This window comes from Mustela putorius, unplaced genomic scaffold (assembly GCF_011764305.1).
Source record: "Mustela putorius furo isolate JIRA1106 unplaced genomic scaffold, ASM1176430v1.1 tig00000577_pilon_pilon_pilon, whole genome shotgun sequence".
Classification (NCBI taxonomy): domain Eukaryota; kingdom Metazoa; phylum Chordata; class Mammalia; order Carnivora; family Mustelidae; genus Mustela; species Mustela putorius.
Genome location: NW_025421421.1, coordinates 7,047,738 through 7,067,248, shown reverse-complemented (window position 1 = coordinate 7,067,248; position 19,511 = coordinate 7,047,738). Strand labels below are relative to the sequence as shown.

The 19,511-nt window shown below is 47.2% G+C and overlaps 2 long non-coding RNA genes across 4 annotated transcripts; both read right to left on the bottom strand.

Moving 5' to 3' along the window:
- Nucleotides 1–392: 392 nt before the first annotated feature.
- LOC106004606 lies at nucleotides 393–18,841 on the bottom strand. 3 transcript variants are annotated; one of them, XR_006607154.1, is made up of 5 exons: nucleotides 18,679–18,841; nucleotides 7,138–7,256; nucleotides 4,788–6,274; nucleotides 4,185–4,404; nucleotides 393–637 (listed from the first exon to the last, which is right to left on the bottom strand). It is a non-coding gene; the product is annotated as an uncharacterized LOC106004606 (long non-coding RNA). The 3 variants fall into 3 exon arrangements; XR_006607155.1 differs by having other exon boundaries at nucleotides 4,185–5,031; nucleotides 6,110–6,274; XR_006607153.1 differs by having other exon boundaries at nucleotides 4,185–6,274.
- Nucleotides 1,501–4,178, bottom strand: LOC123392436. The gene is made up of 2 exons (XR_006607156.1): nucleotides 3,316–4,178; nucleotides 1,501–1,667 (listed from the first exon to the last, which is right to left on the bottom strand). It is a non-coding gene; the product is annotated as an uncharacterized LOC123392436 (long non-coding RNA).
- Nucleotides 18,842–19,511: the final 670 nt, after the last annotated feature.

Sequence of the window (19,511 nt, the reverse complement as noted above, 5' to 3'; positions counted from 1 at the left end):
TCCACTAAATAATTTCAGAACATTTTCATCACCCCCAAGTAAACCCCCTACCCATTAGCCGTCATTCCCCATTCCTCTCCTCCTCCAACTCCTGGCAATCACTAGTCCACTTTTTTGTTTCCATGAATTTGCCTATTCCAGATATTTCATTTATTTATTTATTTAGAGAGATAGAAAGTGTGTACACATGAGTGTGGGGGGAGGGGGAGAGGGAGAAGGAGAGAGAGAGAGAATCCCAAGCAAACCTCCCTGCCACTGGGAGCAGAGCCTGGGTGCAGGGCTTGATCTCACAACCCCAAGATCATGACCTAAGTCAAAATCAAGAGTCAGACGCTTAACTGACGGCACCACCAGACACCCCGCGATATTTCATTTAAATGGACTCATACATGTGGCCTCTAGTGTCTGGCATCTTTTACTTAACAATGTCAAGGGTCATTGACATGGGAGCAGGTATCAATACTCCATTCCTCTTGACGGCGGAATAAATACTTCACGGTATGGATATCACACTTTTCATTTCTTCGTTCATCAGTTGATGGCCATTTGGCTTGTTCCTACTTTTTGGCTGTTATGAATAATGCTGCTACGAATGTTTGTGTTCAAGCTTTGGGGTGATCGTCTGTTTTCAATTCTCCTGTGTATATACATAGAAGTAGAAAGGTTGGGTCATGTGCTAACTCCATATTTCACCTTCTCAGTAACTGCCAAATTGGTTTTCCAAAATGGCCGTACCATTCAAGGTGCCCGCCTGCCACGTATAAGGATTCCAATTTCGTTACGTCCTTGCCAATGCATGCATGCTATTGTCTGTCGTTATTATTATTGTTGTTATTGCCATCCTAGTAAATATAAAGTGTATCTCATGGTGCTTTTATTTGCAATCTCCTGATGACTAATCATACTGAGCAGTTTTTTTTTCATGTGCTTCTTGGCTACTTTTGTATTTCGTTTGGAGATATGTTTATTCAAGTCTTCTGCCATTTTTATTTGGGTTGTCTTTCTCTTGTTGAGTTGTAAGAATTCTTTACATATATTCTAGACAGTAGGTCCTTTTTAGATATATGGTTTGCAAATATCTTCTACCATCCCATGGGTTGTCTTTTTGCTTTCTTAAAGATTTTCATTTACTTATTTATTTGAGAGACAGTGAGTAAAAAGAGAAAGAGAGCACAAGTGGGGAGGGGAGGGAGGCAAAAGGAGGAGCAGGCTCCCCTCTGAGCCTGGAACCTGATGCGGGCTCAATCCCAGGACCTTGGGTTCGTGACCTGAGCCGAGGGCAGACGCTTAACCAACTGAGCCGCCCAGGCGCCCCTCTTTTTGCTTGCTTGATAGTGTCCTTAAAGCACGAAACTTAAAGTTTGATGAAATCCAATTCACTCTTTGGTTCTTGTGCTTTAATGGGCCACATCTAGGAAATCATTGCCTAATCCAAAGTCACAAAGATCTACATGCTAAAAGTGTTCGAGAGTGTAATCATTTTAATGTTATATTTATATCTTTAACCAATTTTTTAAAAGATTTTATTTATTTGTTTGTTTGTTTGTTTACAGAGTGCATGAGTCAGGGTAGGGAAGGAAGGAGAAGGAAAGGGAGACTCTGAGCAGACTCCGTGATGAGTGCAGAGCATGACACGGGGCTCAATCTCACGACCCAGAGATCATGACCTGAACGGAAATCAAGAGTTGTATGCTTCACAGGACTGACCCCCCGGGCGCTCCCATCTTTAACTAATTTTGAGTTAACTTTGTATACAGTGTGAGGTAGAGGTCCAAATTCATTCTTCTATGGGTGGATATTCAGTTTCTCAAGACCATGTACTAAAAAGATGACCCCCCCCCGACCCCCTGCCGAATTGTCTTAGCAAGAAGAAACATTTCTGAAACAACTCTGATGGACAACTCCACCACGGTGAGGGCAACCAGGACAGGGTCCGAGCTATGGACGCCAGCGATGCCAAGATTGGCCGGGCTTTTTCTCCCGGTACCCATTATGTGAAAGTTCCATGAGCACCATGCCAGTTCCCCTCTTTCTATATATAGCAGTGGTTCTTAATCTTGTTTAGCGTAAATAAGCCAATGAAATTGTGGACTCTTTCCTAGACATAATGTTCTGCTCAAAATGCTGAGAGGTTTACAGGCATCTCTCCATGCAAGAAGCCCGTCCATGGACCCTAGGCTAAGAGTCCTTGCTCTACTCTCCCTCCCTCGGAGTTCTCCTACTGAGGAGACTCCAGGCAACACCCCACAGTGTTGTTTTGTTTATTTGCTTTTGTGTACCTCCAGTCTCTCCTTTGACTTGCATGTTTCCACCAAACTCCCAAATATGTGTACGTACTTCCTGGACATTCAAACTCAGCACATCAACTCGTCATATTACCACCCCCAACCCAGCTCATACCCCAACTTCCCTTTCTCTGGTCACTGCATGGCTCTTCCCATCACCCAGGCTCAAATCTCAAAATCATCTTCACTTCTTCTTCCCCTCACCACCCCTCCCCCACCAAACCATGAGTCTCCGGGTTGTGTAATTGTCCCTTCACCCTGACAGGCCATGGGTATCCTTCCAGACCTAGCAGGTGCAGGGCAGGAGTCGGCTCTGGTCTTGTGTGCTTCTTGCCTGCACGTTCTGATTTGTTAGTGCACCAGATCTGTCTGCCGAGGGAAGATTCTGAGCATTTGGCTCTCTGGCTTGGAAACACTCAGTGGTTGGTCCTGCTTCTCCAATCAGAGGACAGACCCTCTTGGTCAGGAATTCAAGCCCATCTGCCCTCTGACTCCAACCAACCAACTGGACTCACCTCCCAAGTACCCCCAGAACAGACCTTACCTAAGTGTAAGGTCACAAGTGTCACCACCGACACCCTCTGTCCCTTGTCTCTATCACCACCCTGATACCAATCTTAGAGCTAACCCTGCAAAGCCTTGAGCCCAGACCTGTCATGGCCATCTCCACGAAGCCTTCCTGACTGCCCCTGCCTCTCAGCTCCTATAGGAATGTGCTCATTTCACACGACCTTTTCAGGAGGCATCTTAGCACATAGCCTGGCATCATGAACGAAATTTAATGATATTGGGGCCACACTCAACAGTGATTGTCGTGCGGGAACATGAATCAGAATCACTTGGGGAACTTTTTCAAAATACCCCGCTTGAGACCTAGACTTCTACGTTGTGAAAAGGAACCATCCACTGATGATTGTGATATACATCACAAATGAAGAACTACTCGTCCAATTAACAAAACTGGCAGTACTAATGACGGTTGAGATGCACCGAACATTCACTGTGCACCAGGCATGGCGTACGCACTCACCTCATTGCATCCTCCCAGAAACCCTAGGAGGTAGACGCCGTTGTTTTCCCTTTCTTCAGATGAGGAAACCAAGAATTGAAGATGCTAAATCATTTGCCTACAGTGGGCCATTTAAGAATCAGTGAATCAGCTGAAATAAAGTTCCCTAAAGGACACTTAACAATCCGTGTGTGGGATTTCACAGTGATTTTCCTGGAAAAAAAAAATCTATGTTCTGATTTAGTAACTCTGGGCCAGTTTCTGCTTTTCCCTAGCTTTGTGACCTTGGGAAAATCACTCACCCTCTCTGAGCTTCTGTTTCTTCTATAATACCCACTACTGCAGGGAGATTAAAAGAACAAAGTCGTGGAGAAAACAAAGGGCCTGCACAGAGTGCGTGCTCAGGTTATCTGTAATACCACGGTAACTACCTTTGTTCAAATATGTGCCTCAAACAAGGGCAGTCCTTTGCTCCAGGCACCCGTGGGGGCTGAGCAGCACATCTGGGACATAGACATACAGGAGGACACATGGGAGACTGGCCCTAGGTCTTAGGGGCTAGAATTAATAAATAGATCTTTGCTCAGGCGCCTCCAAGTGTGAGGCCCTGGAATGCAGAAGTAAACAGATACGGATCCTGGCCTCAGTGTTCATGTGATTTACTATTTTGATTACTGAGTTATGGACCATTCCATCCACGGGCAGGGGGTTGTCCACTGGCCTGGAGGCCCGTGAGTTTTTGAGGAACTGCCTGCATTAGGATTTTCCAGCCTGATTTTAGCGGTGGCCCGTCTCCCTCCCAGACAGCGAAGGCCTGGAGGGTGACAGCCTGGATGGCTCCCAGCGCCGGCCAGAATCTCGCCATTCCCAAACTTCCCTTTGACACGAACCTTACAGGGTCCAGTTCCGCTTTCCGTGCCTCCCAGCAGCACTTCGGGACGAGGAAAGGGGGTGGTTCTGCATTCTCGGGCCACGATCTTCTGCAGCAGGAGCACTGAGCTCGTGCGGCCCGCACCCGACTGCAAGCGCGATTTTCACACAACCCAGCCGGGGCTGGATCTGCGCGTTCTTTCCCACACACGCGGGGAGGCAGGAGCTGCTACTGTCAGCCTACAGATGAGGAAATGAGCCTCAGAGAGTCTGTCTAATTTGCCCAAGGTCACACAGCCGAGGAGCTCTGACACTGAACTTCTGGGGAGGCTCTTTAAAAGGGAATAGACAGGAGCCCCTGCCTGGGTGGCTCAGCCCACCTGCTTTCCGCTCAGAGCATGATCTTGGGGCCCTGGGATGGAGTCCCATGTCAGCCTCCCTACTCAGTGGGGAGTCTGCTTTACTTTCTGCCTGTCTGCCCCTCCCCTGCTTGTGTGGGCTCGCTCTCTCTCTCAAATAAATAAAATCTTTAAAAAAAAAAAAAAAGAAAGAAAGAAAAGAAACAAAACAGAACAGACAGCAGAAGTGGGGAAGTGCCTTGCTCTCTTCTTCCCACTTCTCACCTGGAATGCAAACCCTGGGGCCTCAGTGTACCAGGCATCTTGTAACCTTGAACTTGGAAGCAAGGCGGGAAGGATGGCAAAGCAGAAAAACAAGAACAGCCCAGGCCATTGATGTCTTCATGCGACAACAGACCAGCTCTGAGCAGCCCACCTTTGGTTTCGTTTTGTTCTTTTCATGTGCTGAAGATACTAGACTTAGGTCTCTGTGTCTGGTAAGCTGTTCTTAGCTGCTTGCCAGCACCACCTAGAATTGCACAAAACTGGCAATACTCACCAACAGGGACATGGGTTAGCACATGATGTCACGTCACTGTCATTGTGCCCAGGAGTCACTCTCTTCATTCCCAAGAGGAGCCTATGCTCCCCTCTCCCACGAAAGCCATTAAAGTGACAATTACAAAGAACACGGCTGCAAAATCTAGGCCCCAGACACACCTAGTTTCCCCCACACGATGCTTCTGCTCGTGCAGAATGTCTGCAGTTGGGGGAGAAGGTTAAAATCTAATGCACGCAAATAATCGTAGAAATTGAAGCTGGCCGAATTGTGGCTGATTTTTTAAGCCTATTCTCAAAATTGTCTTCAATACTGTAGCTTTGTCCTTTAGATGAAAGGATGAAAAAGCGTGTTTTCAATGCTGGGCATTCCACAGCAGCACCTTTGTTTTTCCGTTAAACATACTCATGTTGGCCCAGGGGACAGAAGGATCTATAGGCATAGAGCATACCAGGCCATCTCCGCCTATGATGTAGTTTTAGTAACAGGAAGAATTATGACCTAGAGTCATTTCTCAAAACAAAAGCGGAGAAGCGAGAACATCTGGTTGAGTTTGGTAAATTCCTCAGGTTTTCTGGGGAGGGCTCTGGGTAGACGGGCAGCAGGCAGGCCTGGACTCCCTGGGCGGTGAGCCCACACCACAGGGGCGGCCTCCCCAGCCCGCAGGCCTCCTCCCAATCAATCAACATGTGAGAAATGGGGCTGGTGTTCCACGCCCATCCCGTCAACTCCATTTCTCACTTCCCCGTGGTGCAAATGCTCATGCGGGACAATTCAGGGTTCCGTAGACTGACACACACACACTCTCTCTCTCTCTCTCACTCTCTCTCTCTCAGATGGCGTTTCTAATTTGACACATTTGACACTCACACCCTTTCTGAATGTATCACTCCATGCCATGGACCTCTCGGGGGATGCGCCCTTGCCCTCTTCCAGCAAAGGAGCAGGTGGTTGGAGTCAGGAGAAAACACCAAGCCTAAGTGAGTGTTTCAGTAGAAGAAAGGAGAAAGGTGGAAGAGGGAATGAAGGGAGGCAAACGGGCATGCACCTGTTGACCCCAAAACGGGGGCCCTAGGCCGTCCTGAGCCGGAGCTCACACTCTCAGCCAGACTCCTTGGCAGGACACATCCCGGCATTCTCTCAATCACACAGATGAGTTGGTCGAGGCTGTCTCCGCTCACCGACCCGTCAAGGTCACACCGCTAGGAAATGTCTGCAGAAACAAGGGAGTACAGCTGTTTGACTCCAGAGCCCGTGGTCTTTCCTGGACATTTGCAATGGTCTCCCCAGCGAAATTCCAGTGTATTATATAGCTTAGGTGACTGACTTCACTTAGGTAAAGAAATACACTGTATGTAGGTAAAAGGAGGAAAGCCACAGAACCAGAGGGGGCAGCACAGCACAGAGGACTCGGAGCCAGATTGACGTACAGACCCCAGCCCTGTGTGACCTTGGGTGAGTGTCTTAACATCTCTGTGCCTTGGGCTTTCCATCTGTAAAGTGGGGATGAGAACATGGTTACCTATAGAGGAGAAGGGAATGAGAAGTAGCTGGAAGACACATGAAACACCACCTTCGAGAGAAGACTAATTCTTCTCAGGAGATCCCGAAGGCAGCAGGAAAAAGCGGCAAGGGGAGCAGGGTGGATTCTGGTTGGAAAAGTTGGGGGAAGGCTGCTTTAGGGGAGGGGCAGCTGGCACTCAGCGACTTGACATTGCTCTGATCCTGCCGTGTCTTTTTGCTCAGGGTTTCCAGAAAGTCGAGTGGATTTTTCCACTGGTAACTTGCACATTGTTCCCACGATTACAGCTTAAAGTTGATGAGTAATATTTAGAAGTAGAAGGCTCTCCACTTCCAGTTCCTCTCACTGGAATGGGATGTGGGCAAGTTAATTAACCTGTCTGGGTTGAGCCTTGCTTTTCACCAGATGGAGAATCAGGCAGAAAATGAGTACTTGTTACAGCCCTTCAAATATAGCCCATAACAGTTTGCTAGAAACATCAGTTCCAACCTCCTCCCCTCACCCCGAAAAATCACAATAATTAGCAAATCCAACAGTTAGACGTATTTACTCACCATAAGAAACCAGAGGACCGAACAAGTCATTTCTGCCTGCGTGGTGAGCCCGCCAGTCTGTGAATCCCCGAAATGCAGCAGAAAACCGGGAGGCCAGCTACCAAAATTGCACGGGACACCTGCAGGTGGGAAAAATGGCCAGATCTGTAAGAAGGTATCTTGCTTTACCCAGGATGAGGTGCTCAGGGGAAAACAGCAACGTGATTAATCAGAAAGGCTGGAAGCCAGCCTGACCCCGCTCAGGCAGATTTCAGGGAATAGCAAAAACAAAAAGAGAGAGAGAGAGAGAGAGAGAGTTTACCAACATCACAATAAGAGGTACTTGATTTTAGAATGAAAGACAGTTCTTCAAATGGAATAAGTTTAGTGATGTGAAAACCTCACTACCTTGCCCTTCCTGGTCTCATTTCCTCCTGCCTCTGTGGAAACACGGTCCTGTCCAGGCAAAAGTCCAAGGGACAGGATTTGGGAAAGGCTTCTTCTGGCTCTCCCATGTGACCCAGAGCCGATCACTCCACCTCCTCGAGGTGCAGTTACTGTCCCTGGAAGGGGAAGAGCGTGCACTCTCTGGGCCCAGCCCATGGGACCGTGGTCGGAGACGCGGTAACACACACACACACACACACACACACACACACACACACTCCAGTGCAGGAAAAGGGGAAGAATAATAGATATGTTCAGGATTGTTATTCTTTCTCAACATAGTCCCAAACTCCCACGATGACATGATTTCACTATAAAATCATTCATTTCAGAGACACGGCCAATGCCAGCTGCTCAGACATTCTCTCCTTTAAGAAAATCAAACCCGAACTGATGGGGCAGCGTGGAGACTAGGAAGCTGCATCCCCAGTGGAGGCACATCCCCCGAAATTCCTCGGGAACGGAGGCATGTCTGTTTCCGTCTGTCCTTTGATTCTGGGCTGGTTGCATCTGAACCAACGCACATGGCTGGACGCGCCTTCACGACCACGGGTAAGGATTCCCGCAGAAGTCCCGCAGACTCGAGGGCCAACACCGCACGGACCCCGTATTTGACTCCTCTGTGGACCCTCATTGGGAACCACGCCGGGGATGGAACGGGGGTTTGGGGAAAGCCAACTACATACATAAACCCCACACTGGGGGCCCTGGGGAAGCATCTGTCAGCTCACAGCCTTAGCGCCCTCACCGGGAAACTGGGAGGAAAACTAATTCCTGGGATGGTTAGGGAACATCCAAGTGAATCCACTTCGGGAAAATGGTCTGGCAGTTCCTCTAAAAGGGAAACAGGATCCCCACAGAGCCCTACAGTGCCCTCCTAGATATAGACCCAAAAGAGTTGAAACGTCCATTCACGCAAAAAGCTGTGCACAAATGTTCATAGCAGCCATTGTAGATAATAACCAGAAGGTGTAGGTAGGGGCACCGGGGGCTCATTCGGTTAAGCGTCTGCCTTTGGCTTGGATCCCAGGGTCCTGGAATCGAGCCCCACATCGGGCTCCCTGCTCAGTGGGGAGCCTGCTTCTCCCTCTCCCTCTGCTGCTCCCCCTGCTTGTGCTCACTCGCGCTCTCTCTCTCAAATAAATAAATAAAATCTTTTAAAATTGTAACAAAAAGTGTAAATAACCCAAATGCCCATCAGATGGTGAGTGGATGAGGAAGACGTGGTCAGTCCTTGCACCAGAACGTCACTCAGCAGTGTAAGGAGATGAAGCCTGATTCACACCACGACGTGGATGGATGGACCATGCGAAAGCAGCCAGACACAACAGGTCACATACAGTCTGATTTTGTTACATGAAATGTCCAGACTAAGCAAACCCATAAAGAAAATAAGTAGACTAGTGGTTGGGGGGGTGGGTAAGAGAACAGGAATCAGAACTGACTGTTAATGGATATGGGTTTTTTTGGGTTTTGTTTTTGTTTTTGTTTTTTTTTAAGGTGGCGGAATGTTCTGGAATAAGACAGCAGTGACTATTGCATAACCCACTGAATATATGAAAAACTGCTAATGTGCCTACATTAAAAATCATGAATTTTATTTTACGTGAATTATATATCAATGTAAAAAAATAACTTAAGTATAAAAGGCTGTAAGAAACAGGAAAGTTAGGACTGATAAGTGGCATTGCATTTTATTGAATCAACCTTTAAAAAAATGAGTTCCCAGTTTGCCTCCTCATCTTCAAAAAGAGCTTTTGCCTGCCAGAGCCACTTATGTAAATGTGTGTCAGTACATTTCTTCCACGGCACCTGGTGGATAATACGCACTTAACAAACGGAGAATGAATGAGTATATATGAGAACCTCACAATCAAATTCCCAATAGATGAGGTTTTTAAAAATACTTGATTTTAGGACATAACAGAAAAGCCTAGTGCACATTGCTCCCCAAACCATAAAGTATCAGGATAGTGGCCCAGCTAAAAACTAAATAAACACCAGCATCCTTGACAGGGCCTTCTACAGTCCTAATATCACAGTGTCTTAATGAACTACTTGAATCCGTAATTTCTAAATGTGGAGATGCCTACAGTTCTACCAAGGGATGTCTTAATACCTAAAAGTTCTCAAAATAAAATCAACCAGATTTCCTTGCTGGTAAAGCCAATCTGTCCCTGCAGCACACTTAGGTAGAGAAGGGCTCAGTGCCAAGCAGGCAAACTATATAGCCAGGAATAGAAACTCCTAAAAGATCTGGAATAACGATATTCAAAGGACTGAGCCTCGGGAACAGTTCCAATGGCCCATGCATTGTGTTTCTGATGGATATCTGACTGGGACTTCCCGGGTCCCCCAGCATTGAATAACGCATATAAACCAAATCCTACATTTATAGAGGAGGAAATCAAGAGTGAGGGGCATGAAGGGGCCAGTCCAAGACCACCCTGCTGATGAGGGTCCAAGTCGAGCCGAGAACCCAGGTTTTTGGACTTCTGGTTTTGTCTTTTCCTGCGGCTAGAATTCTACACATTATGGTCTTCTCAAACCACCTGGGACGTGCTGAAAAAATTGGGGAATTCTAATGTGACTAAGGTGACCATAATGGGTTTCCTCCAGATTCACGAATTTTTTCAATACTGTAAATTAAGGTTTGGCCCAGTGTCAGCAGGAAAAATATCTCCTGCTTGCCTATAGGCTCCTCACCCTTTTGCTAATGCTTGGAACCGTCTGCAAAGGTGTGAGTCTTCCCATAAATTTAGCTCTCCCCTTCCGATGGGCAAATTCATCCCTGGACACACACTCTAGTGAATGCCACTCATTCTTCGAGTTGGTGAGGGCAAGGAGAAAAAACCCGCTTTGACTTCCAGCTTTGCCAAGAACAAGTCATATAATTTATAGCAGAACTAAGGAAGGTATAATCTGCAAATTGGCTGTGTATTTATTTTTCTAAGACATAAGTGAAGTGTTCTTGGGAGGTAACACCACATGGCAAAGTGTTCGCTCTACTGGAGGCAGATGGGGGAAAAAATAACGCCTTAAAGAGAAACTCAGTGTGGAGGACAGCGCTTGGTTTTGCCTTTCCAGTACCCATTTTGCCTTCTTTTGATACCTTTCTTTGCTACCTTTCCTTCGGAGAACACCAGCCCCTCTCAGTCCATGAAATTCAGACAGGACTGAAATCTACCACCCCCTCCCCCACCAACTGTGACTGAGACTTGAGCAACCGGAAATGTCCACCCCCACAACTGTAATTGGGGCCGGGATGGCCACATAGGAAAAATAAGCCAGTGAGATCATACCACTGAACTTCCACTGGCCATTCTGGAATAGAAAGTTCTATGGGCACGGAAGTCACCCCCTGTGATAGCCACTGGAAGTTGCCATCTGGAGAACCTAACTGCAGGTGCTGGCAAGGGAGGCAAGAGGGAACCTTGGTGGACACCTAAATCCTGCCCTACCTGAAGCTTGCAAGATCTGTGTGGGCTTTAGTTATATCCGACCTTTAAGCCTACGTGAACTTCAGTTCATTTTCTGTTATTGGCCATGCAGACAGACCATACTACCTGGTAGTTAACAAAGACTCACAACTCACAGAAACTAAATGTGACTCCTGGTTCAGCCACTCTCTAGATACGAGACATTAACCAAGGTATGTCAGCTCAGTTTCAGTTTGATCATCTGCAAAATAAGTATCAGTTGCTGGGAGCAATGAGTCAATAATCTACCTAAAGCGTGTGTTAAAGTTGCTGATGTGTGGTTGGGGTCCAGCAGACTGGAGCTCTAATTTTTTAACGACCAAACTATAATAAAAGCAACCTGATGCCCACTCTTGCAAGATTAAAGTTCCTACAGTATTATTTCATTTCTACTAAGCCTCACTGGTATGTGACGGAAACTTGGTCTTTAAATAGCTAGTCAGAAGGAGGCACAGGAATGGATCTGAATGTCACAGTTATCGTATTTGCTCATGTGCCCGAAGACTTTGAAATAACATAGAAGAAAACTCTCAAGGTAGTCTACTAAGAGATAAAGATATCTCTAATAGAGCCCATGCTCTACTTGGCGACTACGTTCAAAAGAAAAAGAAGCAAAACCAAATCTTTAAACCGAGGCATGAAAACTCCCGGAAGAAATGGCAATAAAATGAGAGAACAATAGTGAATATTGCCTGACAGTTAGATTTTTCTTCTTTTTTTCCTTTCTTTTGCAGGTATGTTTCCATGAGCATTGATGATGCTGTTTGGAAGGCTTTATTGTCTGTAGGTGCTCAGGCCACATCATTAGGCTTTTGAGATGTTGGTTTAAGAACTGCAGATGACGGGGGTATGCCTGGGTGTCTCAGTCCGTGGAGTATACAACCCTTGATCTCGGGGTCATGAGTGTGAGCCCCAGGTTGGGTGTAGAGATTATGTAAAACTAAATAAATAAAAGACTTTTTTTTTACTAAACGGAGAATCACATTAGAGTTATTCGAAGTAGGAGAGCCAAAAGAGATCACTTTATCCAACTCTTTCATCTTACAGAAAAAAAAACTTTCCTAAGACCACCTAGCTGGTAGCCTTGAAATTATAACCTGGCCTTCCTACTGATTCAGAAAATTTCTGGAGGGAGACACGAGTGACTGGACCACCTCCCCCAGCTTGATTCCACTAATCTTCCAAGGACCCATTTGCCTATCACCTCCTCCAAAAAACTTTCCCTGGGCAACAGCTAGAAATCCTCCCAACTTTCAATTTCCAGAGCCCCCAACGTTTACTTTTATTTTTGCCATTATTACTCTCCAGGTGTGCTAATGTCTTCTTTATTAGACAGTAAGTTCATTGAAAGGAAATTCCGGTCTTTTTCATATCTGTACCCAGAACACTGGACACCATGCTTTGGAACATAGTAAACACTTGACATAGGGTTGCTGAAAACCAGGCTTTTACTCTGTTTTGGGACCTGTTGAATCCAATTGGCTTCATTTGGAAATAAAACTGAATTGCATAGCCAAATTCATTGCCATAAGGAAGACAGTACTTCCTAGCCCTGTTGGGCTAAGAAGGGTCTGTACGACTAGTTGTGGCCCAAGGACTGTAGCAGAAGTGACGTGGGTCACTTTCATGAGGGCACCGTGAAAAGCCCTCCTGAGAACCCCCATTTTATCTCTCCTTGCCTCAGTGTCCCAGACGCCACATGCTGAGTGTAGGGGCGCGTAAAAGGAAGCCGTCATCACACAGACAGGAGGAACACCTCAGAGCCACGGGACTTACATCGGGCTTTGTGCGAGCAAGGGAAATATCTTTGCTACATCAAGTCACCAATTGGGGGTTAATTTGTTGCTGCAACATCATCTAGCCCAACTAGAGAATCACCAGACTAAAACACAAACTTTGTGCTAGGTATTTCTGGTGGTAATCCATTCTTCCTTTCTTTCTTACTACTAAAATCTTGGACATGTGCCTAGGTGAAAAAATGACATGACATATCACCCACATGTGACCAACAAGATAAAGTAGAACTTAATATATGAGTTTTTCAAGAAGTCCTCCCTTCTCTTTCCTGATAAGAACTCATATTTAATGACTGGCGCTCCAGCAGCCACCTTCGTTGATGAGGCGTCCTTAACCATAGACGTCTCCAACTAATGGAGCAGAAAGATAGAATGAACCTGGTTTCCTGATGACACCGTGAAGTTTCTTACTAAGCAAAGACTGCCCTGTCTTTGTGGTTTTAGTTAAGAGAATTAAACACTTACTTGCTTAAGCAGGGTAGCTAGATCTCTACTAGCAAACAGATATAATTCTCGATTGGCACAGACCTCATGCTGGAGATTCCAAAATAGTATCCCCATACTGGACAGTAAACAAAAAAGAAACAAGGGGCCTTTGATCTTCTGAGAAACTGAAGAAACACATGTGACCTCTGGTGAAATCTTTTCTAAAAAATGCTTTTCTCACATGAGCAAATTCTGAAAGAAACAGAACCTAAGTTATATTTTCCCAACATAATTCTAAGTATCTCAACTGGGAAAACACAAGAGTGATAAGGCTTATTCAATGCTAAAAGGTAAAAAGGGTAAAAGTGATTTGGTGTTTCACAGGATTAAGAAAAACTGTAAATGTGAGGCATTCTTCGAGCAGCTGCATTCTGAGAGACTGGGGGAATTAAAACATCGGAGACCTTAAAAGCAGGTTCAATGAAACATTTTTTATTATTATTCTTAGTGCTCAAGATTCGCTCAGGAACCTGTCCATCTTTAATGAAGTTTTATTATCAAGGGGTCTGCTATTACTTTAATAAGAACTGACACAAAAAGTACAACTGACTCCAAAGAGAAGTCTCCGTAATATTCAGAATTACTGAGAGCATCTTTCTTGCCTGCCATTCCTTCTGGACCCAAATGTTAGCTCGCTTCATCTCCACTACACTCCTCTCCGAATTTGGGTTTTTATAAAACACAACAAAAGTGAATTTTTCAAGGGATGCAACCACTCCCCCATCAAGTTTGCCTCTTCAAAGAGATGCTTAAGAACCATGAAAATTGGCACGTGTGGTCTGGGTATGAATTCCACATTTCTAAGCTTCACAGCTCTGTTCTCCATCAGGCTAGGAGATGTTACCTTCCTTCATTGCCAGTGGGGAACCCCAAGCAGCAACATCAAGCATTCCAGACCACCTGCAGGAGAGAAAACTACCCGGGACAAGGAGCCCGTGCCCAAAAGAAAAGATTTCATTAGCGGCCTTGAAACAGAACCAACAGGCGTATTCATTTCCAGAGTGAAATGTCCCAGGGAGGCTTTTCATCTCTTGGTTTTCCTAGAAAACATGGTAACTCGTGCATGCGCCCTTTTACCCGCTACCCTCTCAGTCATCCAGAGCCGGGCTTACGACCAAGCAGCAATTATTTTAAAATCTTCTCTGACTAAATAGGACACAATGTCTTTTCACCTGGAACTTATTGCTAAAATAATCCTCATTTTGATACAGAGTACCGCAGATCACAAAGGCTCTAAGTTCCAGGATCCGTGTAGAAATTGGAAAGACTTGGGGGTCTTCATAGTTTTTAGACCCAACCCCAGATTGCCTAGAAGTGTCACCAGTTAGGAATACAAGCAGGCCTGGATTTCCCTGATGGCAGCTCCGATCAGGCTGTCCAAACCCCTGAACCTCCCTTAGCATGGATTTGTTCACATGGAAGATGGAGGTGATGGTCCCAGACTTCTGCGGGGACTCCGAGCGTCAGACAAGGCAGTGCCTGTAAAGCATGTCACGCAATGCTCGGCCCATAGTAAGGCAGTCGATAAACATGAGCCATCGCTGAAGTATTCCTCGTTCCCTTGAGCCGTCAGAGAACTCCGGGAAGAATCACGGGAGGACAAATCCAGAAATTCTTGGAATTATTGCCAGACGCAGATACTAACCGGGGCCTCTGTGGGTTTGGGCCATTCTGAGCAGCTACGCTCGGTCCAAGTGGGGAAGCCAGGCACGCAGCCTGCAGATCTGGGCTTGAAAAGGTCCATCCACAGGAATTTAAAACTACAATTGGCAGACTGATGCCTATTTTGTGTCTGTACCCACCATGCCGCCCAGAGTGACTAAATCCTTTACAATAAACTGTTCCAGATTGCAACCTTTTATCCCCTACCAGACATGCATAAAAATGAATCCATATGTGTATGTTAAGTAGCAGTTCCAAAAATAACGGTGACTTTGGATATGGTAAAGATGATGAAAAGAGAGAGATGGTCCTGGAGTGGAAGGTTAAGGAGGCATTCACTGTGGAAAGAAGATGTGACCAGGGTTCTGAGGGATGAATGGGAGTTAGGTAAGTGAATGAGAGAGGAGATGCCTCGGGTCTCGAGGAACGTGACAAAGCCACAGAGTGGGAAATGAGCGAGTGGGGACAGAGCGGAGAGGCTATGTAGAGCAATACAGTATGGGACGAGTTCAGGGGTGGAGCTTGAGCTGGGCACCACGGAGGAAGAACGGGACCTCCTGGGGTCACGCTCATCTTTGTCTCTCCAGCCCTGCACGTCGTGGCACAGTGGAGCGCTCAGTAAGTACCAGTGAATGAATCCCTAGATCCGCAAAGGACCTAAAGCAGCATTTGCAGAGATTTCTCTGGCTGGGCGCACCGGAGGACAAGGATTTGAGGCTGGTAGAACACATAGAAGGTTTCTGCAGAGTCTGCTACCCCCTCTCCCCAGGGTGGGGGTAAAGGCTTGACCTGTAGGAGAGCGGAGATGGCCGGGAAGAGGAGGAGAACAAAAGGAGAAACGTAACGACAGAAGAATTTTGGCCGCATTCGTGGAAGGAAGGCGAACTCCAGGTGCTTGATGTCTGGGGCCCGGGTGATGCCGAGACAGCAGGGAGGGCAGTGTCCTAAGAAGCAACAGCTGAGGGTGGGAACAGGAAGGCACGAGTTCCGTGTTGAGCATTCGAGGCGACGGGAGACAGCCGAGTGCCAGGGTCCCGCCCTCACCTGGAGATAGGCTAGGAACGGATTCACACGGATGGGGTGTCCTTTAGAAGATACTAGTCATCCTCAGGCCCCAAAGCTCTTGCACTTATTTTTCTCCTTGAGACAACGTCGTGAAATTATGGTAAGCTCTTCACATAGTAGCTCCTGAAAAGCTGAGATTCAGAAAACAACCAAACAACTGTAGGTCTGGTTTCACACCGCTGCTCTCCATGAAAGCTTCCCCGAGGACTGGGGGAGAGCCTCGTGCCCCAAACGCAGCCACAGCACCATGGCCTGGATGTGGGGCCCTGTGATCTGCAAGGTTGCTTTGTTCTTCGTGTCATTCTGACCCTCACTGGAGCTCAGGAGTCACTGGCACGGGGGAAAGGAAGCGTCTGGCTAGCCCACCTGCCCTGCCCTTCCACCTCGCCCCATGGAAAGTGTCCTAGGATAAGCCCTTCCACTGAGCACTCTGGACCCGGGAGCCCGGGGTGCAAATCCCAGCTCTCCCCAGCTAGTGATACTTGAGGAAGACACTTAAATTCCAGAGTGTTTAAGTCCCTCCAGCATGTCCTGATCTAAAACAGGGGAATGGGAACAGCACGACTGCAGGGGGCACCTTTGGGGATTATGTGCATTAACATATCCACAGAATAAACGTTCTGGACTCTGTCACTATGGACACTTAGCCTAGGTCACTGTCTGCTGTAGGGTTGTCCTGTGCCTTGTCCTCGGACACTTAGCGGCATCCCTGGCCTCTACCCCCGAATTGCTGAGACTACTTCCTCCCCAGAGTGACAGTCAGAATGTCTCCAGAGCATGCCAGATGTCCCCTGAAGGAGAAATCACCCCTGGCTGAGAACCACCTATGCAAAACAGTGCTAGCTCTTGCGAATGTGCCAGAAGTAAGTCTGAACATGACATTCATTGGATCCTTAAGCTCCCAACAACCCAAAGAGATTGGTCTTATCTCCAGCTTTCTACCTCAAGAAGGTGAAGTTCAGAGGACTAGATACCTTGTTTAAAGTCACTCGGCCGGCTGATTACAGAAAGGACCCCCAGTTGGACCCTCAGTCTGAAGCTTTTTGGTGTTGGCATGCTGCCCAGTGGCCACTACCTCGAGAGGTGGCTGTTGGGAAGACTGCCTTTGTCGTACTTTGCTCTCTGGGTGAGAGAGATAATCCCCTAAGTATGGGCCTTGCACCATGGGAATGTACTGCCTCCTACCCTAAATCCTGAAAGCCCGCCATCTGTGGGTTTCACCCTGCACCATGCATGGGGTAACGTTGGGTTCACAGGAAGTAACACCTCCCACTCACCTTGCTGTCTGGGTTAGGGCCTCCTCTGAACCTCCACCCACCACAGGCAGATCACCGCAGTGGCCTGTGAATGTCTTCTCCAGGGACTACATATTCCCACACTTCTGTCTCCACAACGCAAACACGGCACGCCGGGGTGGCGTGGACTGTTTCTTGAATGAATGAATGAATGAATTAATGAGTGGCCTCCCTGTCCATCGACTCTCTGAGATTTATGCATCAGGGCTGGCCTCAGCCTCACTCTTCTGTTACACAACCTCAGGGAAGGAACTGCAAACTTTGAGGGGGTGAATGCAACTGGTTTTTCCAAATTCCAGCAGCACGTGATGAAGATGGGCAGCCTGACCCCTCCGGCCGAGATCTCGGCTGAGATTATCCAGAGAACGCCTATCCGAGACGGTACTGAGACATCAGACAGCAAAAGGACAAACAGCTGGAACCCCCAAGCATGGCTTCCCCTTCTGGGAAACTACATTTCCATGAATGGTGTCATTTACAGCTACAGAGCTCTGGCTCACAGTAATGGTGTGACTTTAGAGCCACACATCTCATTGCTCTAAGCCTCGAGCCCCCCTCTATAAAATGGGGATCAAAATAACTACATCAGGGGTGCCTGGGTAGTTCAGTTGGTGAAGCGGCTGCCTTTGGCTCAGGTCATGTTTCCAGGGTTCCAGGATGGAGTCCCACGTGGGGCTACCTGCTCAGTGGAGAGCCTGTTTCTCCCTCTCCCTCTCCCTGCTGCCCAATTTTTCTCTTTCTGGTCAAATAAATAAATAAAAATCTCAGAAATAATAAAATAAATTTTAAAAAGTGACTACCTCATAGGGTTCTTGTGAGTTTCAAGTGCATCAAGACACTAAAATACTTAGAACAGCTCCCAGCATACGGTGAGCAGTATTATTAGTAATAATATGTGTATTGTCTTTTGCAGGAAGAAAAGATTGCTTAATGGTCATAGGATAGTAAAGCAGAAATGCGGCCAGTGCACATTTCAAAGGGACATGCTAGGTAAAGCGCACACAGGAAGAGCTCAAAGCATCATAGTGGTTTTACTCCCTGGACCACTAAGTTCATGACTATCGTAAGAACACAGTAGACATGCTTCTCTGGAAGCAAAGACAATCCACCGGTGACGCTGGACGAGGCAGACGCTGGGTAGAAGGGAGGAGAGGTAGAAGGAAAAGATGACAGACCCAATGTCACACGGAGCCAGGCCCGCCAGTGAGAAAAGGGTGTGAGATGTGATCCGTGACCCAATACTTCCTGCCACAAAGCTGAGAACCCACTTTCAGCACAGCCCGCGGGCACAGCGCCCAAGGGGTCCCCTTCCGCCCTGACATCAGGACTCACAGGTGATGCTGCCCGGGTCCAAAACAGGATCTTGGGGGCATTTCTGCTCTTAGCCCCGGTCTTCCCACAACCTGGGTATCAACTGTCAGGCAGAGCACATCCCCTCGGAAGCTGCGAATTAGAAACTTTCGAAAGATAAAGCTCCTGTGTAACCACACTACGGGTGTCGTTTCATAATTCTACACTTTCATAACCTGTGTTTCCCGGGTGTAGCTGGCGTGACGAAAGTGACATATGACTTGCTCAACACTCCTGAGGAGTCAACAAGAGGCTGGCTTAGGGGCACTGACTCTGTTTTTAAAAAATCTGCCAAGCTGCATTTCGAATCCATTGAAGAATCCAGGGGGAGGGGAGCCTGGGTGGCTCAGTCGGTTCAGCTTCTGCCTTTGGCTCAGGTCAGGATCCCGGGGTCCTGGGATCGAGCCCCACATCAGGCTCCCTCTCCCATTCCCCCTACTTGTGTTCCCTCTCCTGATGTCTCTCTTTCTCTCTGTCAAATAAATATATTTAGAAAATCTTAAAAAAAAAAAAAAAAAGAGAGAGAGAGAATCCAGGGGTTACCCTTCACTGACTCGAATTTTCTCCTGAATGTCTGTCCCACATCCAACCCTCCGCCCCAGGCCACCTCCTCCCAGGCTGCTCCCCATGCTGGCTAAGGAGAACCTCTCCCATTTCCTGCACCTGGCTCCTTCTCTGTGGGGATGCCTGACCATGTCCCGTGTCCCACTCTGTCTTATGTCTTCAATCAAACTATTTCTTCCGTGGCCTGGAAAAAGAGCTCAGGCCTCCTCTATTCTAAAAATGAAATTAAAGAAAAAACAAACCACCAAGAG